Here is a 23,138-nt window from a genome sequence, read left to right on the forward strand (position 1 = left end):
CCGCAAAACATTTTTGATATCTGACATACTGGCTGGATTAACAAGATGTTAAGCTTTTAAAAACTGTAACCTACATGTATTTACATAAATGTTTAATATAACGATAGTGGATTTAGAATTGTGAAGCTATGCATTTTCACCGGATGTTAGCCAAGTGGGACGAAATCGTCCCACCTAGCCCAGACAGGTTAACGGAGCTTGCTCAGCCGGTACTACACCCGTCCGGTTACCTCCTGCGGGTGTTCTTCTCGTATCAGGCGAGAAGCGTAATGGTGTGGTCTAACACGGGTCCTCGGGCGGAACAGCTGCCGTGGCACTTTGGCCATGCGGCCAAGTGGCTGCGTGCGCACCCCGAGGTTGAAGTCGCCCGAGTAGGTTTAGATCACAGGCACCTGTACGAGGAGGTTAGACGGGCAGTAAGTCCGGCACCTGTAGTGGGCATCCCGGCGGCGGTCTGGGAGGGAGTGCAGGCGCGGGGCCTGGACAACAGGCTCAAGGACCTGAATTGGTTGAGCCTCCACAAGTGTTTGCCGGTACGCTCCACCATGTACCGGCATAGCTTGGCGCGATCCCCCACCTGCCCAAGACCTTCTTGTGGCAGGGGGGAGACTGTGCGCCATGTCTTTTGGGACTGTGCCATTGCCGGAGTAGTATGGGCAAAGGCACGGGTGTTGTTAGGAAGGGTTAGAGGTGATTTTGTTTTGACGTGGGCTAGGTTAGAGAGAGGTGTAGGGAGAGCGAGGGGCACGGATAGGGATAGGTTTCTGCTCTGGCTTCTCATGAGCCTCTTTAAGCGAGGGCTGTGGGAAGCCAGGCAGAACATGGTCAAGACAGGGAGAGATTGGGGGGTGGAAGGAATAGTGAGGAGGGTGGAAGCAGATTTGAGGGGGAGGATGAAGAGGGAGGAGACGAAGTGGGGGCAGCACGCTGCACGGGAGAGATGGAAGGGGGGATTAGGGCTGGGGTTATTTTAGAATAGGGACGGGGGAGATAGGGAAAGGTAGTGTGTAGGATGACGGGGAGGGACGATGCTCCCCTGAGTTTTGTTTTGGGGTTTTTGGTTTGTTTTGTTTTGTAAATTAAAATGCCATTCTATTGATTTTGTATGAAAGGTATGATTTTGTATTGAATGAATGGCATAGAACGTAATAAATTATTTTTTCTAAAAAAAAAAAAAAAAAATCTGTTCTTATCAGTTTAATATCTGATACGTCCCCCATCGGGGGACTACATATTAAATGGATTTTTCGAACAGGGAGTCGGAAATGGGGCTTGCTCCGTCCGCTCCACGCATCGACCCGGTATTGCAGTACCTCCGGGAACGGTGCAACACTTTTCTCCCATTGTCAAGGAAAAAGAAATACACCAAGCTATGTAAAACAGCTAGCAGAAGAAGAGAAGGAATGAAAAAAGAAGAATCATCCAAACTGAAACAAGTGCGAAGCCCCCTTCATGGGGGTCCCCCGTTTTCCCGCCATTTTACTTAAAAAAAAAAACATTGGCCAGGAGTGTGTGTGTGTGTGTGTTTTTGAGCCCCCCCCAAAAAAATACAATCACTTCACCAGGATTGTGTGTGTGTGTGTGTGTGTGTGTGTTTTTGAGCCCCCCCCCCAAAAAATACAATCACTTCACCAGGATTGTGTGTGTGTGTGTGTGTGTGTTTTTGAGCCCCCCCCAAAAATACAATCACTTCACCAGGATTGTCTGTCTGTCTGTCTGTCTGTGACTTTTTACCCACAGCCCTCGAAAACTTGGAAGAGTGGGTTCGGGGACCACCCGCGGGGACCCGGCCTAGAGTGCACCGTGTGTGTCTCGGGCCCCGACCTCTGACTTCCATACGACTCTGGTTTCTCTTCATTACGCACAAGCCTTTCGCCTTTTACTAAAGACTTCCGTGGAGAGGAACACTTACGAGTTCAACGTATTTTTGGAAGGGCTTTGCTTCTGGCAGAGCCCGGTATCTTGTTTCAAGAGAAATTGACAGAGATGACGCCGAGACTTTTTGCTCAGGCGTTTGACTTGAAGCCGGCTGACCGACCGGCGTATTTTTTCCACTCAAAGTAGTCGCTCGGGCAATTGAGTTCAAGCCCGACGATGACTGGTGTATTTGCCGGGCATTGAACAAATAGTCGCACTAGGATTAAAGAGCTAGTGACCTAACGACGCATTAGCGACTTTTTAAAAAAAACACACCCGCCTGTCACCAGGGAAGCGTTGGGTGAGGAGGAGCCAACTTTTGCCAAACCGATGAGGTCTGCCGAGGCCCCCGGGGGCCCGGCGGGTGCAGGGGTCAATTTGTGGGTTATCGCTTCTCGGCCTTTTGGCTCAGATCAAGCTTGGTACCGAGGTGCCCCAGAGCTCGCTGAGTCAAAAGGTCGGAGATAGGAGGGCGGTATTTTTTGTTTTTGAAGGATTTGGATTTCCACTATTTCCTTTTCTTTAACTAGTAGCTTCTTTTTTGTTGGAAGAGAGCTTTATACTGGACAAGATGGCGGAAAGTAGACCAAGAAGATCGGTTCCAGGGATTGGGCTTGCAAACACGGTGAGGTTTTCATGGAGCAACAAGGAAATGGAGCCAATCGGGAGAGAAAGTTTTGGGAGATCTGTTTTAATGGGGATCCTGAAGCTAATGGTGAAAGACGTGTTATGCCTTCAGGCTAACCCAATTGAAAAAGCCTATGATGTAACTTTCTATACAGAGGCAATGCATGATGATATCATGAAGAAGGCGAAGGCTGTGGGAGGTGTGAGGCCCATGAGTAATTATGAGGTCTCAAGTTTGGCAAAGAACAATTTCAGAGTTGTGACGGTGAATATCTATAACCCGCATGTAAAGGACGAGGAGGTAAGGGCATTTTTGGGGAGGTTTATGGACAACGTTTCATCAGCAAGGCTCCTCAGGGACTCCCTGGGGTTCTGGAACGGAAGGAGAGGGTTCCAGGCACTCCTCAGGGAGGACCCTGAGGGACTGGGTGGATTCCTCCATCCTCCTGCGATGTTCTCCCTGGGGGCTGACAGGGGGACGTTGTACTATGCACGTCAGCCCCCTTTCTGCAGGCGCTGTATGGCCTACGGCCACATCCTCGCCTCGTGCAGCACAAGAAAGTGCAGATTTTGTGGATCTGGAAAGCACGAGGCGAAGGATTGTGACGAGCCGAAGGCATGCCACGGGTGCGGTTCGTCAGCGCACCTGTGGCGGGAATGCCCGGCTCGTAAGGGGTCATACGCGTCTGCAGCTGGAGGGGGAGCAGGAGCGGGGGATGGGGGAAGAAGAGGAAGGGGAGAAGAACAGGGGAAAGAAGGGAACACAGGCCCTGAGAAGACGGCCGAACGAAAGGAGGAGGAGGAAGAGGTGGCATCAGGAGGCAAAGGAAACAGAGAAGGAACGGAAGAAGAAGGACCGGAAGGAGAAGGAGGAAAAGAGGTGGAAGGAAGAAAAGAAGTGGGGGAGCGAGAGAGAACGACAGTGGAGGGGGTGCCGGTGGCAGGGACTGTGGATGGGGAGGAGGGGGTGAGGGAGTGGGGGGACAGTGTGGCGAGTGCCCTCATTGAAGAGATGAGGGAAATGGTGCAAGAGATAGCAGGGAGGGGGGGTGATGTCTCTCCGTTACATACAACACCAAAGAAGAAAGGGAAGAGGAGGAGCGGCTCGGCGGGCTGTGGGGGGGAGGAGGGGGGCAAGCGAGTGATGGGGGAGGGAAGAACGCCCTTGTCCTCGCTGTTCTCCTCAGCCCCTCAACATCTGGTGGAGGAAGACTCCCAGGGCGTGGCGCTGGGCTGGGTGTCTGAGGGGGGATCTCAACTCCTGCTTGGGGAGTTGGGGTCCCCTGCTCTCGACCTCAGTCCAGAAGCCTCCAGGGAGAGAGGAACGGAGGGTGTTGGTGGGGAACCCAGGATGCAGGGCACTCCAAGGCCTAACACCATGCCTGCATCCTGGGTTGGAGAGATGGAGGAGGACGGGGGGACGTCAGGAGAGAAGGCGTTCCCGCCGGATAGGCTGAAGCAGGGGAGCATCGGGTGAGTCTCCTGTTTTTGTTAATTTTGTTTTGAAGTTATTTTGTTGAAATTAGGGTTAGGATTTAATTTATAAATAAACTGTCTGTTAATATTTTTAGTTTAAATGTAAGGGGTTTGAGGGATTTTGTTAAGAGGAGGGCGGTTTTTAGTTTTTTGGAAGGGGTGGGTTTTGATGTTTGTTTTGTACAGGAGGTTCACCTGAGGGATGGAGGGGATGTCATCAGGTTTAGTAGGGAGTGGGATAAGGGGGAGTCAATTTGGGGTATAGGTGGGGTTCACTCTACGGGGGTGGGTATTTTGTTTGGGAATAGGGAGGTTAGAGTAGAGAGCACTTTTGTTGTAATGCAGGGGAGGGTGTTGGGGGTGGATGTCACTTTTAGGGATAGTAGATATAGGTTAGTGGTGGTGTATGGGCCACAGGTGGCGGCAGACAGGAGGGAGATGGTGGACTGTCTGGCGCCCCTGTGTGTCACAAATAGGCACTTGGTGATAGGTGGGGATTTTAACATAGATTTAGGGTTAGCGGGGGATAGTAGTGCAGGCGCCATCAACGGGCTTATGGCTTGCCATGGTCTGGTTGATGGAGGCCTGCACACTACTCCGACAATGGCGGGTCCCACATGGCGTAACTCTCGGGGGGTTGCGCGGAGGCTCGACTATATTTTTCTATCTAGGTCTTTGGGCCAGTTGTCTGGGCGGCTGTTGCCTGTGTTCTTCTCAGATCACGACGGGGTGCTCCTGCAGGTGGGGCCGCCAGTCTGCCTCTTCGGTAGGGGGTACTGGAAATTAGATCGGGATGTGCTGGAGGAGCAAGCTTTCGTTGACACCTTTTTTGGTTTCTTTCGGGGGCTTGAAGGCCTCCGGTCCATGTGCGAGGGGGTGTTGGAGTGGTGGGATTTAGTTAAGGTAAGGATTAGGGCTTTTATAATAGGATATTGTAAGAGGAAAAAAAGGGAGGAAAGGAGGGAGGTGGATCGTATCCAAAGGTTGCTCGAACTCGAGTACGAGGCAGGCAACCTCGGCGGGTCGATTGACTGGGAGAGATCCACTGACCTGAAGGCGCAGCTCAGGGAGCTGCAGGAGCGGAAGGCTCGAGCTTTCCTGGAGCGTGCGCATAATGGCTTTCTAGAACATAATGAGACTTGTTCCGCTATGTTCTTTAAGTCGGTTAGGGGCAGACAGAGTAGGAAGATAATGCATGGGGTGAGGAAAGAAGATGGTAGCATAGTTAGAAAACCGGAGGAAATGGTCAGGGTAACAACTGATCATTTCCGAGGTTTATTTAAAGAGAGGGTAATAGATGTAGAGCAGGGAAATGTGTTTTTAGAACACTTGTCCCGGAGATGTGATGGAGGCTCAGATCTCCCTTGAGGAGGTTGAGAGCGCTCTCAGGAGGATGGGAAAAGGGAAGGTGCCTGGGATGGATGGGCTGCCGGCCGAGTTTTACCTCAAGTTTTGGGGTATACTTGGACCAGTGGTTCTCGAAGTCTTGAAGGCCATCCTTGAGACGGGGGTCCCGGGGGGATCAATGGCGGTCGGTGTGCTGTCACTTCTTTATAAGAAGGGGGAAGCAACTGACCTTGGCAACTGGCGGCCGTTGACCATGCTGTGCGTAGATTACAAGCTACTTGCAAAGGTTTTAGCGGACCGGTTGCGCACAGCCCTTCCCTACGTCGTCCATGAGGATCAGACGTGCGGGGTAGAGGGTCGCTCGATCAGATGGAACCTACAGTTGATCAGGGACTCCATCGCTTGGGTAGAAGATAGGGGGCTGCCTTTAATGGTAGCAGCGCTAGATCAGGCGAAAGCCTTTGATCGCGTGAATAGATCCTTTCTATTCAGGGTGTTAGGTAGATTAGGATTTGGGGAGAAGTTTATAGGATGGATCCGTACATTATATGTCGGAGCAGGGTGCCGAGTTAGTGTAAACAGTCACTTAGGTGACGTTTTTGACCTCTCGTCTGGGGTCAGGCAGGGATGGCCGCTCTCGGCTCTCCTCTTCGTTCTGTACATGGAGCCTCTGGGGGCTGCCATTAGGGCAGACACAGGGGTGGAGGGCTTGCTGATCCCTGGAAGTGGCGGTCTCCGTGTCAAGTTGACACAGTACGCCGACGACACATCCTTGCTGCTTTGCAAGGACTCGTGCTTGACAAGGTCCCTTGCCATTATTGGGGACTTCACCCGAGCGTCGGGGGCGGTTCTTAACCACGCGAAGTCTTCCGTTAAGTTTTTCGGAAGATGGAGTGGTAGGACGGATGTGCCCGGAGGGTTATCTCTCTGTAACGGGGCCCTGAGGATACTCGGGGTCCATTTTGAGACCTCCGGCTCAGCGACGCTGAACTGGAACATGGGCATCGCAGTGGTACAGAAGAAGCTAGCGATGTGGAGGGCTAGGTCTTTGTCCTTTTTAGGCAAGGTCCTGGTTCTCAAGGTGGATGTATTGCCATCTCTATTGTATTTGGCGTACATCTACCCATTGCCGGCTAGTCTGAGGAGGCCTCTAGTGAGGCTGGTGTTTCAGTTCATGTGGGGTGGCAGGTACGAGTGGGTCGCCAGGGCACGCATGATCTGTCCCATCGGGGAGGGAGGTAGGGGGGTACCACATCTCCCCCTCAAGCTGGACGCAATTTTTGTTTCATTTCTGTTGACGGAGCTTGCTCAGCCAGTACTACACCCGTCCGGTTACCTCCTGCGGGTGTTCTTCTCGTATCAGGCGAGAAGCGTAATGGTGTGGTCTAACAAGGGTCCTCGGGCGGAACAGCTGCCGTGGCACTTTGGCCATGCGGCCAAGTGGCTGCGTGCGCACCCCGAGGTTGAAGTCACCCGAGTAGGTTTAGATCACAGGCACCTGTACGAGGAGGTTAGACGGGCAGTAAGTCCGGCACCTGTGGTGGGCATCCCGGCGGCGGTCTGGGAAGGAGTGCAGGCGCGGGGCCTGGACAACAGGCTCAAGGACCTGAATTGGTTGAGCCTCCACAAGTGTTTGCCGGTACGCTCCACCATGTACCGGCATAGCTTGGCGCGATCCCCCACCTGCCCAAGACCTTCTTGTGGCAGGGAGGAGACTGTGCGCCATGTCTTTTGGGACTGTGCCATTGCCGGAGTAGTATGGGCGAAGGCACGGGTGTTGTTAGGAAGGGTTAGAGGTGATTTTGTATTGACGTGGGCTAGGCTAGAGAGAGGTGTAGGGAGAGCGAGGGGCACGGATAGGGATAGGTTTCTGCTCTGGCTTCTCATGAGCCTCTTTAAGCGGGGGCTGTGGGAAGCCAGGCAGAACATGGTCAAGACAGGGAGAGATTGGGGGGTGGAAGGAATAGTGAGGAGGGTGGAAGGTGATTTGAGGGGGAGGATGAAGAGGGAGGAGAGGAAGTGGGGGCAGCATGCTGCACGGGAGAGATGGAAGGGGGGATTAGGGCTGGGGTTATTCTAGAATAGGGATGGGGAGATAGGGAAAGGTAGTGTGTAGGATGACGGGGAGGGATGATGCTCCCCTGAGTTTTTGTTTTGGGTTTTTCTTTGTTTTGTGAATTAAAAATACCATGATGGATTTACTTTGAATGAAAATTTTGATTTGTATGGTATGAATGGTATGGATTGTAATAAATTATTTTTTCCAAAAAAAAAAAATCTGTTCTTATCAGTTTAATATCTGATACGTCCCCCATCGGGGGACTACATATTAAATGGATTTTTCGAACAGGGAGTCGGAAATGGGGCTTGCTCCGTCCGCTCCACGCATCGACCCGGCATTGCAGTACCTCCGGGAACGGTGCAACACTTTTCTCCCATTGTCAAGGAAAAAGAAATACACCAAGCTATGTAAAACAGCTAGCAGAAGAAGAGAAGGAATGAAAAAAGAAGAATCATCCAAACTGAAACAAGTGCGAAGCCCCCTTCATGGGGGTCCCCCGTTTTCCCGCCATTTTACTTAAAAAAAATAAATAAAAAAAAATAAAAAAAAAACATTGGCCAGGAGTGTGTGTGTGTGTGTGTGTGTGTGTGTGTGTGTGTTTTTGAGCCCCCCCCCCAAAAATACAATCACTTCACCAGGATTGTGTGTGTGTGTGTGTGTGTGTGTGTGTTTTTGAGCCCCCCCCCCAAAAAATACAATCACTTCACCAGGATTGTGTGTGTGTGTGTGTGTGTGTGTGTTTTTGAGCCCCCCCCAAAAATACAATCACTTCACCAGGATTGTCTGTCTGTCTGTCTGTCTGTCTGTCTGTGACTTTTTACCCACAGCCCTCGAAAACTTGGAAGAGTGGGTTCGGGGACCACCCGCGGGGACCCGGCCTAGAGTGCACCGTGTGTGTCTCGGGCCCCGACCTCTGACTTCCATACGACTCTGGTTTCTCTTCATTACGCACAAGCCTTTCGCCTTTTACTAAAGACTTCCGTGGAGAGGAACACTTACGAGTTCAACGTATTTTTGGAAGGGCTTTGCTTCTGGCAGAGCCCGGTATCTTGTTTCAAGAGAAATTGACAGAGATGACGCCGTGACTTTTTGCTCAGGCGTTTGACTTGAAGCCGGCTGACCGACCGGCGTATTTTTTCCACTCAAAGTAGTCGCTCGGGCAATTGAGTTCAAGCCCGACGATGACTGGTGTATTTGCCGGGCATTGAACAAATAGTTGCACTAGGATTAAAGAGCTAGTGACCTAACGACGCATTAGCGACTTTTAAAAAAAAACACACCCGCCTGTCACCAGGGAAGCGTTGGGTGAGGAGGAGCCAACTTTTGCCAAACCGATGAGGTCTGCCGAGGCCCCCGGGGGCCCGGCGGGTGCAGGGGTCAATTTGTGGGTTATCGCTTCTCGGCCTTTTGGCTCAGATCAAGCTTGGTACCGAGGTGCCCCAGAGCTCGCTGAGTCAAAAGGTCGGAGATAGGAGGGCGGTAGTTTTTTTTGGTTTTGAGAGGAAAATAGTTTTTGTTTTCCAGTTTTTTTGGCTTCTTTTGAAAGAGAGTTGGTTTGGTATTAAGAAGCGTGTCATTAGCCTGGACGGAAATGGCACGCTACAAGGGGGTGCCAGGAATAGGCATGGCAAACACGGTGCGTTTTGCTTGGAAGGATAAAGATATGGAGCAGTTCGGGAGAGAGACCTTTGGGAGGACAATTCTCATGGGGACCCTGGAACTTGAGGTAAAGGACGTGCTATGCCTCCAAGAGAATTTGATGGAGGGTGCCTATGATGTGACGTTTCACAAGGAGGATATGTACGAGAAGGTAATGAGGAGGGTGAGAGAGGTGGAGAAGGAGAGGCCCCTGTGCCATTACCAGGTGACCAGCCTGGTGAAGAACAACTACAGGGTGGTCACAGTGACCATGTTTAATCCACATGTTAAGGATGAGGACGTGAGGGCCTTTTTGGGGCGCTATATGGACAATGTCTCAATGGCAAGGCTCCTCAGGGACTCCCTGGGGTTCTGGAATGGCAGGCGGGGTTTCCAGGCACTCCTCAGGGAGGACCCTGGGGGGTTGGGGGGTTACCTCCATCCGCCGGCGATGTTCTCCCTGGGGGCTGACAGGGGGACGTTGTACTATGCACGTCAGCCCCCGTTCTGCAGGCGCTGTATGGCCTATGGTCATATCCTCGCCTCGTGCGGCACAAAGAAGTGCAGGTATTGTGGATCTGCGGAGCACGAGGCGAGGGACTGTGACGCGCCGAAGGCATGTCACGGGTGTGGTATGTTAACGCACCTGTGGCGTGAATGCCCGGCGCGTCAGAGGTCATACGCGTCTGCAGCTGGGGGGGGAGCGAGAGCCGGGGATGGGGGTAGGAGGGACCAAGAACCAAGTACTGGAACAGAGGGAGCGGACACACGGGTGGAAGAGGAGGAGAAAACGGAAGCGGGAGGAGAAAAAGAAAAAGAAGACAACAGCATAGTGGAAACGGAAGGGCAGGAGGAGGAAGGAGACAGGAGAGTGAAGGGGCCAGAGAAGACGGCTGGGGAGAGGAAGGAGACGGAGAAGGCAACAGAGAGGGAGGAGACTGGGAAGACGGCGGTGGAGAAGAAAGAGACAGAAAGGAAGGAGACAGGGAAGATGGCGGTGGAGAAGAAAGAGAAAGAAAGGGAGGAGACTGGGAAGACGGCGGTGGAGAAGAAAGAGACAGAAAGGAAGGAGACAGGGAAGAAGGTGGTGGAGAAGAAAGAGACAGAAAGGAAGGAGACAGGGAAGAAGGTGGTGGAGAAGGAAAAGACAGAAAGGGAGGAGACAGAGAAGGTAGTGGTGGCGGGACCAGTAGGAGAAGGAGTGAAGGAGTGGGGGGACAGTAAAGAGGTGAAATCACGGGTGGAGGTGGAGAAGGAGGCAAGCTATGAAAACATTTTGCCTTTTACTCCACCACACAAGAGGTCGAAAAGAGGGGAGCGCTCAAGGAGGACGGGTGGTAAAAGAGGGAGGGGGGCAGATCAGGGTGGAGGGGAGGGTGAGGTTGCAGGGCCCTCTTGGGTTCCCTCTTCATTCACCTTTACACCCCTGTCTGAGCTTGACCTTACAGGCATGGCACAGGATTGGGCGATGGAGGGAGGCTTAAGCTCCCTGTTTGGGCTCGTGGGGTCCCCGGGCCGGAGTCAGGAGGAGGGCAGGGTGGTAGACCTAAGTGTGGGGTACGGGACGCAGGGTGAGCGAGTGTCGGGCGCTGTTACCGCAACCAGGGGAGAGGGGATGGCGGCCGACGGGGGAGCGTCAGGAGTGGAGAAGGCGTCCCCGTCGGTCGGGATGGGGTGAGTTTTTCTTTGATTTTTTGGTGTGGGTTTTGGTTTGTAGATGGGAAGGGGAGGGAAAATGCTCCCATGACTTTTGGTTTTTGGGTTTGGTTATTATTGAATAGTTTTGAAATGTTTAATGGAATTTGTGTTTGAATTGATTGATTTGTATAAGATTTTTGTTGGGTTTTGAACGTAATAAATATATTTTATAAAAAAAAAAAAAAAAAAATCTGTTCTTATCAGTTTAATATCTGATACGTCCCCCATCGGGGGACTACATATTAAATGGATTTTTCGAACAGGGAGTCGGAAATGGGGCTTGCTCCGTCCGCTCCACGCATCGACCCGGTATTGCAGTACCTCCGGGAACGGTGCAACACTTTTCTCCCATTGTCAAGGAAAAAGAAATACACCAAGCTATGTAAAACAGCTAGCAGAAGAAGAGAAGGAATGAAAAAAGAAGAATCATCCAAACTGAAACAAGTGCGAAGCCCCCTTCATGGGGGTCCCCCGTTTTCCCGCCATTTTACTTAAAAAAAAAACATTGGCCAGGAGAGTGTGTGTGTGTGTGTGTGTGTGTGTGTGTGTGTGTGTGTGTGTGTGTGTTTTTGAGCCCCCCCCCCAAAAATACAATCACTTCACCAGGATTGTGTGTGTGTGTGTGTGTGTGTGTTTTTGAGCCCCCCCCCCAAAAAATACAATCACTTCACCAGGATTGTGTGTGTGTGTGTGTGTGTGTGTGTGTGTGTGTGTGTGTGTTTTTGAGCCCCCCCCAAAAATACAATCACTTCACCAGGATTGTCTGTCTGTCTGTCTGTCTGTCTGTCTGTCTGTCTGTCTGTCTGTCTGTCTGTGACTTTTTACCCACAGCCCTCGAAAACTTGGAAGAGTGGGTTCGGGGACCACCCGCGGGGACCCGGCCTAGAGTGCACCGTGTGTGTCTCGGGCCCCGACCTCTGACTTCCATACGACTCTGGTTTCTCTTCATTACGCACAAGCCTTTCGCCTTTTACTAAAGACTTCCGTGGAGAGGAACACTTACGAGTTCAACGTATTTTTGGAAGGGCTTTGCTTCTGGCAGAGCCCGGTATCTTGTTTCAAGAGAAATTGACAGAGATGACGCCGAGACTTTTTGCTCAGGCGTTTGACTTGAAGCCGGCTGACCGACCGGCGTATTTTTTCCACTCAAAGTAGTCGCTCGGGCAATTGAGTTCAAGCCCGACGATGACTGGTGTATTTGCCGGGCATTGAACAAATAGTCGCACTAGGATTAAAGAGCTAGTGACCTAACGACGCATTAGCGACTTTTAAAAAAAAACACACCCGCCTGTCACCAGGGAAGCGTTGGGTGAGGAGGAGCCAACTTTTGCCAAACCGATGAGGTCTGCCGAGGCCCCCGGGGGCCCGGCGGGTGCAGGGGTCAATTTGTGGGTTATCGCTTCTCGGCCTTTTGGCTCAGATCAAGCTTGGTACCGAGGTGCCCCAAAGCCCGCTGAGTCAAAAGGTCGAAGGTAGGAAAGCGTAGGGAGTTTTTTTGTTTTTTTTTGAGTGAAGAATAGTTATTTTTCTTTTTTCAGCGTTTTTTCTCCCACAAGTGGCTTCTGTTAGAGAGAGAGCTTTTTTTTCAAGAAAGTGTGTCATTCTTCTGTTTAGAATGGCACGAAACTCAGCAACCAAAATGCCAGCTATTGGAATAGCGAACACGTTGAGATTCGCTTGGAGGAACAAGGAGTTGGAGCCGTTCGGGAGAGAGACTTTTGGGAGAACCATTTTGATTGGGAGCATGAAGTTGACAGTGAAAGATGTTCTGTGCCTCCAAGCGAATCCAACGGAGGAGGCCTATGATGTGACTTTCCATAGTGAGGAAAAACACGAAGAAGTGCTGAAGAGGGCAAGAGAGGTGGGCAAGGAAAAGCCGATGTGCCATTATGAGGTGACCAGCTTGGCAAAGAACAATTTTAGGGTGGTCACCGTGAATATGTATAACCCCCACGTCAAAGATGAAGAGGTGAGGGGCTTTCTGGGGAGGTACATGGACAATATCTCCTCAGCAAGGCTCCTCAGGGACTCCCTGGGTTTCTGGAACGGGAGGAGAGGGTTCCAGGCTTTACTCAGGGAGGACCCAAAGGGCGTGGGGGGCTACCTCCATCCCCCTGCGATGTTCTCCCTGGGGGCTGACAGGGGAACTTTGTATTATGCCCGTCAGCCTCCTTTCTGCAGGCGTTGTATGGCCTACGGTCATGTCTTGGCCTCGTGCAATACAAGGAAGTGCAGATTCTGTGGGTCGGGTGAGCACGAGGCCAAGGACTGTGACGAGCCGAAGGCATGCCACGGGTGTGGATCATCAGTGCACCTGTGGCGTGATTGCCCGGCTCGTCAGAGGTCATACGCGTCTGCAGCTGGAGGTGGAGCAGGGGATGGGGGTAGAAGAGGAGGAAGGGGCCCGGATACCGGATTGAGCCCAGAGGGAAAGACCACACGGGAGGAGGAGGTGGTGACAGAGGCACCAAGAGAAGAGGAGAAAAGGAGCAAGAAGGACGGAGCAGAAGGAGAGGAAGAGCAGGAAGCGGAAGGAGACAAGGGAGTGGAGAGGCAGGAGACGGCGACAGAAGAAAGAGAGAAGGTGGAGAAGGGCGCGGTGACAGGAACAGGGGGAGCGGTGGAGACGGAAGTGGGGGTGAAGGAGTGGGGGGATAGTGACACATCGAGCGCACTGGTGGAGGAAATGAGGGGGATGGTGGAGGAGCTGGCGGGGAAGGTGGGTAGTGTTCCCCCTTTGCCGCCATCCCCGAAGAAGAGGGGGAGGAGGAGGGGGCTTCCGATGGAAAGCAGGAGGGAGAGGGGTGGTGAGGGGGAGGCCAAGCGCGCGATGGGCGAGGGAGAAAAGTTGGGGTCGGAGTTGGTGTCTCCCTCGCCCCCACTCCTGGTGGGTTTAGAACCCCCAGGCACGGTTAAGGATTGGGCAAACGAGGGGGGATCTTGTTACCTGCTTGGGGACATGGGATCCCACATCCTGAGCCTGACAAATGAAAGGAAGGAGGAGTTGGGTAGCCAATCCAGGATGCCGGGCACTCGGGTGCCCAATACCATTCCTGCATCCTGGATTGGGGAGATGGAGGAAGAGGGGGGGGCGTCAGGGGAGGGGAAGACGTCCCTGCCAGAGGAGATGGAGCAGGGGAGCATCGGGTGAGTCTCCTGTTTTTGTTTTGGGTGTTTTGAGATTTAGCAGTTGGGTGGTATGTTTTTGTTTTTATTTTATTTAATTATGAAATCAAGTATAACTTTTGTTACTTTAAATGTTAGGGGTTTGAGAGATATTGTCAAAAGAAGGGCAGTTTTTAGTTATTTAGAGGGCGTGGGGTTTGATTTTTGTTTTTTACAGGAGGTTCACCTGAGGGATGGTGGGGATGTTTGTAGATTTAGGAGGGAGTGGGTTAAGGGAGAATCGATTTGGGGTATAGGAGGGGTGCACTCAACAGGGGTAGGGATTTTGTGTGGGAATAGGGAGATTAAGGTAGAGAGCACTTTTGTTATAATGCAGGGGAGGGTTTTAGGGGTAGATGTAACTTATAGGGAGGGTAGATATAGGTTAATTGGGGTGTACGGGCCACAGGTGGCGGCAGACAGGAGGGAGATGGTGGACTGTCTGGCGCCCCTGTGTGTCACAAATAGGCACTTGATGATAGGAGGGGATTTTAATATAGATTTAGGATTAGTGGGGGATAGCAGTGCAGGCGCCATCACCGGACTAATGGCTTGCCATGGTCTGGTTGATGGAGGCCTGCACACTACTCCGACAATGGCTGGTCCCACATGGCGCAACTCCAGGGGGGTTGCGCGGAGGCTCGACTACATTTTTCTAGCCAGGTCTTTGGGTCGGTTGTCTGGGCGGCTGTTGCCTGTGTTCTTTTCGGACCACGACGGGGTGCTCCTGCAGGTGGGGCAGCCAGTCTGCCTCTTCGGTAGGGGGTACTGGAAATTAGACCGGGATGTGCTGGAGGAGCAAGCTTTCGTTGACGCCTTTTTTGGTTTCTTTCGGGGGCTTGAAGGCCTCCGGTCCATGTGCGAGGGGGTGTTAGAGTGGTGGGATTTAGTTAAGGTAAGGATTAGGGCTTTTATAATAGGATATTGTAGGAGGACAAAAAGGGAGGAAAGGAGGGAGGTGGATCGTATCCAAAGGTTGATTGAACTCGAGTACGAGGCAGGCAACCTCGGCGGGTCAATTGACTGGGAGAGATACACAGCCCTGAAGGCGCAGCTCAGGGAGCTGCAGGAGCGGAAGGCTCGAGTTTTCCTGGAGCGTGCACATGATGGCTTTCTAGAACATAATGAGACTTGTTCCGCTATGTTCTTTAAGTCGGTTAGGGCCAGACAGAGTAGGAAGATAATGCATGGGGTGAGGGAAGAAGATGGTAGTATAGTGAGAAAACCGGAGGAAATGGTCAGGGTGACAACTGATCATTTCCGAGGTTTTTTTAAGGAAAGGGAAATAGATGTAGAGCAGGGAAATGTGTTTTTAGAACACTTGTCCCGGCGATTGCCGGAGGACATTAGAGGTGTGATGGAGGCTCAGATCTCCCTCGAAGAGGTTGAGAGCGCTCTCAGGAGGATGGGAAAAGGGAAGGTGCCTGGGATGGATGGGCTGCCGGCCGAGTTTTACCTCAAGTTTTGGGGTATACTTGGACCAGTGGTCCTCGAAGTCTTGAAGGCCATCCTTGAGACGGGGGTCCCGGGGGGATCAATGGCGGTCGGTGTGCTGTCACTTCTTTATAAGAAGGGGGAAGCAACTGACCTTGGCAACTGGCGGCCGTTGACCATGCTGTGCGTAGATTACAAGCTACTTGCAAAGGTTTTAGCAGACAGGTTACGCACAGCCCTTCCCTACGTCGTCCATGAGGATCAGACGTGCGGGGTAGAGGGTCGCTCGATCAGATGGAACCTACAGTTGATCAGGGACTCCATCGCTTGGGTAGAAGATAGGGGGCTGCCTTTAATGGTAGCAGCGCTAGATCAGGCGAAAGCCTTTGATCGCGTGAATAGATCCTTTCTATTCAGGGTGTTAGGTAGATTAGGATTTGGGGAGAAGTTTATAGGATGGATCCGTACATTTTATGTCGGGGCAGGGTGCCGAGTTAGCGTAAACAGTCACTTAGGTGACGTTTTTGACCTCTCGTCTGGGGTCAGGCAGGGATGCCCGCTCTCGGCTCTCCTCTTCGTTCTGTACATGGAGCCTCTGGGGGCTGCCATTAGGGCAGACACAGGGGTGGAGGGCTTGCTGATCCCTGGAAGTGGCGGTCTCCGTGTCAAGTTGACACAGTATGCCGACGACACATCCTTGCTGCTTTGCAAGGACTCGTGCCTGACAAGGTCCCTTGCCATTATTGGGGATTTCACCCGAGCGTCGGGGGCGGTTCTTAACCACGTGAAGTCTTCCGTTAAGTTTTTCGGAAGATGGAGTGGTAGGACGGATGTGCCCGGAGGGTTATCTCTCTGTAACGGGGCCCTGAGGATACTCGGGGTCCATTTTGAGACCTCAGGCTCAGCGACGCTGAACTGGAACATGGGCATCGCAGTGGTACAGAGGAAGCTAGCGATGTGGAGGGCTAGGTCGTTGTCCTTTTTAGGCAAGGTCCTGGTTCTCAAGGTGGATGTATTGCCATCTCTATTGTACTTGGCGTACATCTACCCATTGCCGGCTAGTCTGAGGAGGCCTCTAGTGAGGCTGGTGTTTCAGTTCATGTGGGGTGGCAGGTACGAGTGGGTCGCCAGGGCACGCATGATCTGTCCCATCGGGGAGGGAGGTAGGGGGGTACCACATCTCCCCCTCAAGCTGGACGCAATTTTTGTTTCATTTCTGTTGACGGAGCTTGCTCAGCCAGTGCTACACCCGTCCGGTTACCTCCTGCGGGTGTTCTTCTCGTATCAGGCGAGAAGCGTAATGGTGTGGTCTAACACGGGTCCTCGGGCGGAACAGCTGCCGTGGCACTTTGGCCATGCGGCCAAGTGGCTGCGTGCGCACCCCGAGGTTGAAGTCGCCCGAGTAGGTTTAGATCACAGGCACCTGTACGAGGAGGTTAGACGGGCAGTAAGTCCGGCACCTGTAGTGGGCATCCCGGCGGCGGTCTGGGAGGGAGTGCAGGCGCGGGGCCTGGACAACAGGCTCAAAGACCTGAATTGGTTGAGCCTCCACAAGTGTTTGCCGGTACGCTCCACCATGTACCGGCATAGCTTGGCGCGATCCCCCACCTGCCCAAGACCTTCTTGTGGCAGGGAGGAGACTGTGCGCCATGTCTTTTGGGACTGTGCCATTGCTGGAGTAGTATGGGCAAAGGCACGGGTGTTGTTAGGAAGGGTTAGAGGTGATTTTGTGTTGACGTGGGCTAGGTTAGAGAGAGGTGTAGGGAGAGCGAGGGGCACGGATAGGGATAGGTTTCTGCTCTGGCTTCTCATGAGCGTCTTTAAGCGAGGGCTGTGGGAAGCCAGGCAGAACATGGTCAAGACAGGGAGAGATTGGGGGGTGGAAGGAATAGTGAGGAGGGTGGAAGCAGATTTGAGGGGGAGGATGAAGAGGGAGGAGACGAAGTGGGGGCAGCACGCTGCACGGGAGAGATGGAAGGGGGGATTAGGGCTGGGGTTATTTTAGAATAGGGACGGGGAGATAGGGAAAGGTAGTGTGTAGGATGACGGGGAGGGACGATGCTCCCCTGAGTTTTGTTTTGGGGTTTTTGGTTTGTTTTGTTTTGTAAATTAAAATGCCATTCTATTGATTTTGTATGAAAGGTATGATTTTGTATTGAATGAATGGCATAGAACGTAATAAATTATTTTTTCTAAAAAATCTGTTCTTATCAGTTTAATATCTGATACGTCCCCCATCGGGGGACTACATATTAAATGGATTTTTCGAACAGGGAGTCGGAAATGGGGCTTGCTCCGTCCGCTCCACGCATCGACCCGGTATTGCAGTACCTCCGGGAACGGTGCAACACTTTTCTCCCATTGTCAAGGAAAAAGAAATACACCAAGCTATGTAAAACAGCTAGCAGAAGAAGAGAAGGAATGAAAAAAGAAGAATCATCCAAACTGAAACAAGTGCGAAGCCCCCTTCATGGGGGTCCCCCGTTTTCCCGCCATTTTACTTAAAAAAAAAAAAAAAACATTGGCCAGGAGAGTGGGGGTGTGTGTGTGTGTGTGTGTGTGTGTGTGTGTGTTTTTGAGCCCCCCCCCAAAAAATACAATCACTTCACCAGGATTGTGTGTGTGTGTGTGTGTGTGTGTGTGTTTTTGAGCCCCCCCCCAAAAAAATACAATCACTTCACCAGGATTGTCTGTCTGTCTGTCTGTCTGTCTGTCTGTCTGTCTGTGACTTTTTACCCACAGCCCTCGAAAACTTGGAAGAGTGGGTTCGGGGACCACCCGCGGGGACCCGGCCTAGAGTGCACCGTGTGTGTCTCGGGCCCCGACCTCTGACTTCCATACGACTCTGGTTTCTCTTCATTACGCACAAGCCTTTCGCCTTTTACTAAAGACTTCCGTGGAGAGGAACACTTACGAGTTCAACGTATTTTTGGAAGGGCTTTGCTTCTGGCAGAGCCCGGTATCTTGTTTCAAGAGAAATTGACAGAGATGACGCCGAGACTTTTTGCTCAGGCGTTTGACTTGAAGCCGGCTGACCGACCGGCGTATTTTTTCCACTCAAAGTAGTCGCTCGGGCAATTGAGTTCAAGCCCGACGATGACTGGTGTATTTGCCGGGCATTGAACAAATAGTCGCACTAGGATTAAAGAGCTAGTGACCTAACGACGCATTAGCGACTTTTAAAAAAAAACACACCCGCCTGTCACCAGGGAAGCGTTGGGTGAGGAGGAGCCAACTTTTGCCAAACCGATGAGGTCTGCCGAGGCCCCCGGGGGCCCGGCGGGTGCAGGGGTCAATTTGTGGGTTATCGCTTCTCGGCCTTTTGGCTCAGATCAAGCTTGGTACCGAGGTGCCCCAGAGCTCGCTGAGTCAAAAGGTCGGAGGTAGGAGGGCGGTAATTTTTTTTGTGAGGATTTGGTTTTTCACCAAGCGGCTTCTTTTTTATTGGAAGAGAGCTTTACCGGACAAGATGGCAGAAAATGTTCCAAAAAGATCGGTTCCTGGGATTGGACTTGTAAACACGGTGAGGTTTGCATGGAGCAGCAAAGACATGGAGCCAATCGGGAGAGAAACATTTGGGAGATCTGTCTTGATGGGGATCCTGAATCTGACGGTTAAAGACGTTTTATGCCTTCAGGGTAACCCAATAGAGAAAGCCTATGATGTCACCTTTTACACCGAGGCAATGCATGACGAAATCATGAAGAAGGTGAAGGCTGTGGGAGATACGAGGCCTTTGAGTTACTACAAGGTCTCAAGTATGGCGAAGAATAACTTTAGGGTGGTAACTGTTAATATATACAACCCGCACGTCAAGGACGAGGAGGTAAGGGCATTCCTGGGGAGGTTTATGGACAACGTATCATCGGCGAGACTCCTCAGGGACTCCCTGGGGTTCTGGAATGGCAGGCGGGGTTTCCAGGCACTCCTCAGGGAGGACCCTACGGGATTGGGTGGATACCTCCATCCTCCTGCGATGTTCTCCCTGGGGGCTGACAGGGGGACGTTGTTTTACGCACGTCAGCCCCCGTTCTGCAGGCGTTGTATGGCCTACGGTCATATCCTCGCCTCGTGCAGCACAAAAAAGTGCAGAATTTGTGGATCTGCGGAGCACGAGGCGAGGGACTGCGACGAGCCTAAGGCGTGCCACGGGTGTGGCTCGTCAGCACACCTGTGGCGGGAGTGCCCGGCTCGTCAGAGGTCATACGCGTCTGCAGCTGGGGGGGGAGCAGGAGCGGGGGATGGGGGAAGAAGAGGGGAAGGAAGGACATCACAGGAAAAGGACAAGAGAAAAGAACGGAAAGAAGAGGAGCAAGGAGCGACAGCAGGAGGGCAGGGGGAGAAAGAAGACACGGGAGCAGAAAAAGGAGAAGATTTGAAAGGAAGAAAGGGAGTGGAGGAGCGAGAGACACCGACAAGGGAGGGAGAGGTGGTGGAGGGGGTGCCGGTGGCGGGGGCTGGGGAGGAGGAGGAGGGAAGGGGGGTGAGGGAGTGGGGGGACAGCATGTCGAGCGCCCTAGTGGAGGAGTTGAGGGGAATGGTGGAGGAGCTGGCGGAGAGGGGGAGTGGTGTCTCTCCGCTGCCTCCAAAGCAGAAGAAGAAAGGGAAGAGGGGGAGCTCGGCATGCTGTGAGAGGGAGGGGGGTGAGGGGGGGGAGGGGGTGGCCAAGCGTGTGATGGGGGAGGGAAGAACGCCTTTGGCATCGCTGTTTGCCTCAGCCCCCCAACAGCTGGTGGAGGGAGACTCCCAGGGCGTGGCGCTGGGCTGGGTGTCGGAGGGGGGATCTCAACTCCTGCTTGGGGAGGTGGGATCTCCTGCTCTCGACCTCAGTCCAGCTGCCTTTAGGGAGAGAGGAGAGGAGGGTGTTGGTGGGGAACCCAGGATGCAGGGAACTCCAAGGCCTAACACCATACCTGCATCCTGGGTTGGAGAGATGGAGGAGGACGGGGGGACGTCAGGAGAGGAGAAGACGTCCCCGCCGGATGAGACGAAGCAGGGGAGCATCGGGTGAGTCTCCTGTTTTTTGTTATTTTTTGGCTTAATTATGTTGATGTAGAATTTTATTTTTAAATGACATTTTCTGTTAATATTTTTAGTATAAATGTAAGGGGTTTGAGGGATTTTGTTAAGAGGAGGGCGGTTTTTAGTTTTTTGGAAGGGGTGGGTTTTGATGTTTGTTTTTTACAGGAGGTTCACCTGAGGGATGGAGGGGATGTCATCAGGTTTAGTAGGGAGTGGGATAAGGGGGAGTCAGTTTGGTGTATAGGTGGGGTTCATTCTACAGGGGTGGGGATTTTGTTTGGGAATAGGGAGGTGAAGGTGGAGGGCACGTTTGTTGTGATGCAAGGAAGGGTTATGGGGGTGGATGTCACTTTTAGGGATAGTAGGTATAGGTTAGTGGTGGTGTATGGGCCGCAGGTGGCGGCAGACAGGAGGGAGATGGTGGACTGTCTGACGCCCCTGTGTGTTACAAATAGGCACTTAGTGATAGGGGGGGATTTTAATATAGATTTAGGCGTAGGGGGAGAGAGTAGTGCAGGCGCCATCACCGGGCTAATGGCGTGCCATGGTCTGGTTGATGGAGGCCTGCACTCTACTCCGACAATGGCTGGTCCCACATGGCGCAACTCCCGGGGGGTTGCGCGGAGGCTCGACTACATTTTCCTATCTAGGTCTTTGGGTCAGTTGTCTGGGCGGCTGTTGCCTGTGTTCTTCTCGGATCACGACGGGGTGCTCCTGCAGGTGGGGTCGCCAGTCTGCCTCTTCGGTAGGGGGTACTGGAAATTAGATCGGGATGTGCTGGAGGAGCAAGCTTTCGTTGACACCTTTTTTGGTTTCTTTCGGGGGCTTGAAGGCCTCCGGTCCATGTGCGAGGGGGTGTTAGAGTGGTGGGATTTAGTTAAGGTAAGGATTAGGGCTTTTATAATAGGATATTGTAGGAGGACAAAAAGGGAGGAAAGGAGGGAGGTGGATCGTATCCAAAGGTTGATTGAACTCGAGTACGAGGCAGGCAACCTCGGCGGGTCAATTGACTGGGAGAGATCCACTGACCTGAAGGCGCAGCTCAGGGAGCTGCAGGAGCGGAAGGCTCGAGCTTTCCTGGAGCGTGCGCATAATGGCTTTTTAGAACATAATGAGACTTGTTCCGCTATGTTCTTTAAGTCAGTTAGGGGTAGGCAGAGTAGGAAGGTAATGCATAGGGTTAGGGAAGAAAATGGCAGTATAGTTAGAAAGCCGGAGGAGATGGTCAGGGTGACAACTGATCATTTCCGAGGTTTATTTAAGGAGAGGGAAATAGATGTAGAGCAGGGAAATGTGTTTTTAGAACACCTGTCCCGGCGATTGCCGGAGGACATTAGAGATGCGATGGAGGCTCAGATCTCCCTCGAGGAGGTTGAGAGTGCTCTCAGGAGGATGGGAAAAGGGAAGGTGCCTGGGATGGATGGGTTGCCGGCCGAGTTTTACCTCAAGTTTTGGGGTATACTTGGACCAGTGGTCCTCGAAGTCTTGAAGGCCATCCTCGAGACGGGGCTCCCAGGGGGATCAATGGCTGTCGGTGTGCTGTCACTTCTTTATAAGAAGGGGGAAGCAACTGACCTGGGCAACTGGAGGCCATTGACCATGCTGTGTGTAGACTATAAGCTCTTAGCAAAGGTCTTAGCGGACCGGTTGCGCACAGCCCTTCCCTACGTCGTCCATGAGGATCAGACGTGCGGGGTAGAGGGACGCTCTATTAGGTGGAACCTACAGTTGATCAGGGACTCCATTGCTTGGGTAGAAGACAGAGGGCTGCCTTTAATGGTAGCAGCGCTTGATCAGGCGAAAGCCTTTGATCGCGTGAATAGATCCTTTCTATTCAGGGTGTTAGGTAGATTAGGATTTGGGGAAAAGTTTATAGGATGGATCCGTACTTTATATGTCGGAGCGGGGTGCCGGGTTAGCGTAAACAGTCACTTAGGTGATGTTTTTGACCTCTCGTCTGGGGTCAGGCAGGGATGCCCGCTCTCGGCACTCCTCTTCGTTCTGTACATGGAGCCTCTGGGGGCTGCCATTAGGGCGGACACAGGGGTGGAAGGCTTGCTGATTCCTGGAAGTGGCGGTCTCCGTGTAAAGTTGACACAGTACGCCGACGACACCTCCTTGCTGCTTTGCAAGGACTCGTGCCTGACAAGGTCCCTTGCCATCATTGGGGACTTCACCCGAGCGTCGGGGGCGGTTCTTAACCACGCAAAGTCTTCCGTTAAGTTTTTCGGAAGATGGAGTGGTAGGACGGATGTGCCCGGAGGGTTATCTCTCTGTAACGGGGCCCTGAGGATACTCGGGGTCCATTTTGAGACCTCCGGCTCAGCGACGCTGAACTGGAACATGGGCATCGCAGTGGTACAGAAGAAGCTAGCAATGTGGAGGGCTAGGTCGTTGTCCTTTTTGGGCAAGGTCCTGGTTCTCAAGGTGGATGTATTGCCATCTCTATTGTACTTGGCGTACATCTACCCATTGCCGGCTTGTCTGAGGAGGCATCTAGTGAGGCTGGTGTTTCAGTTCATGTGGGGTGGCAGGTACGAGTGGGTCGCCAGGGCACGCATGATCTGTCCCATCGGGGAGGGAGGTAGGGGGGTACCACATCTCCCCCTCAAGCTGGACGCAATTTTTGTTTCCTTTCTGTTGACGGAGCTTGCTCAGCCAGTACTACACCCGTCCGGTTACCTCCTGCGGGTGTTCTTCTCGTATCAGGCGAGAAGCGTAATGGTGTGGTCTAACACGGGTCCTCGGGTGG

At 52.6% G+C, this 23,138-nt stretch overlaps 6 non-coding genes and 2 pseudogenes across 6 annotated transcripts; all 8 read left to right on the plus strand.

Annotated features, from left to right (window-relative positions):
* The first annotated feature begins 1,152 nt into the window (after positions 1 to 1,152).
* LOC145864149 (U2 spliceosomal RNA) lies at positions 1,153 to 1,335 on the plus strand. Its single transcript, XR_014382733.1, has one exon. It is a non-coding gene; the product is annotated as a U2 spliceosomal RNA (small nuclear RNA).
* A 503-nt stretch (positions 1,336 to 1,838) lies between these two features.
* On the plus strand, positions 1,839 to 1,955 carry LOC145864183 (U5 spliceosomal RNA). Its single transcript, XR_014382765.1, has one exon. It is a non-coding gene; the product is annotated as a U5 spliceosomal RNA (small nuclear RNA).
* A 5,665-nt stretch (positions 1,956 to 7,620) lies between these two features.
* LOC145864158 (uncharacterized) lies at positions 7,621 to 7,797 on the plus strand (annotated as a pseudogene).
* A 557-nt stretch (positions 7,798 to 8,354) lies between these two features.
* Positions 8,355 to 8,471, plus strand: LOC123730623 (U5 spliceosomal RNA). Its single transcript, XR_006762058.1, has one exon. It is a non-coding gene; the product is annotated as a U5 spliceosomal RNA (small nuclear RNA).
* A 2,454-nt stretch (positions 8,472 to 10,925) lies between these two features.
* LOC123736302 (U2 spliceosomal RNA) lies at positions 10,926 to 11,108 on the plus strand. Its single transcript, XR_014382738.1, has one exon. It is a non-coding gene; the product is annotated as a U2 spliceosomal RNA (small nuclear RNA).
* Positions 11,109 to 11,694: 586 nt separating this feature from the next.
* Positions 11,695 to 11,811, plus strand: LOC123736309 (U5 spliceosomal RNA). The gene has a single exon (XR_006766046.1). It is a non-coding gene; the product is annotated as a U5 spliceosomal RNA (small nuclear RNA).
* Positions 11,812 to 17,546: 5,735 nt separating this feature from the next.
* LOC123736320 (uncharacterized) lies at positions 17,547 to 17,717 on the plus strand (annotated as a pseudogene).
* Positions 17,718 to 18,204: 487 nt separating this feature from the next.
* On the plus strand, positions 18,205 to 18,321 carry LOC123736310 (U5 spliceosomal RNA). The gene has a single exon (XR_006766047.1). It is a non-coding gene; the product is annotated as a U5 spliceosomal RNA (small nuclear RNA).
* Positions 18,322 to 23,138: the final 4,817 nt, after the last annotated feature.

The sequence above is a fragment of the Salmo salar genome, chromosome 25, assembly GCF_965601325.2.
Source record: "Salmo salar chromosome 25, fSalSal1, whole genome shotgun sequence".
NCBI classification, from domain to species: Eukaryota; Metazoa; Chordata; class Actinopteri; order Salmoniformes; family Salmonidae; genus Salmo; species Salmo salar.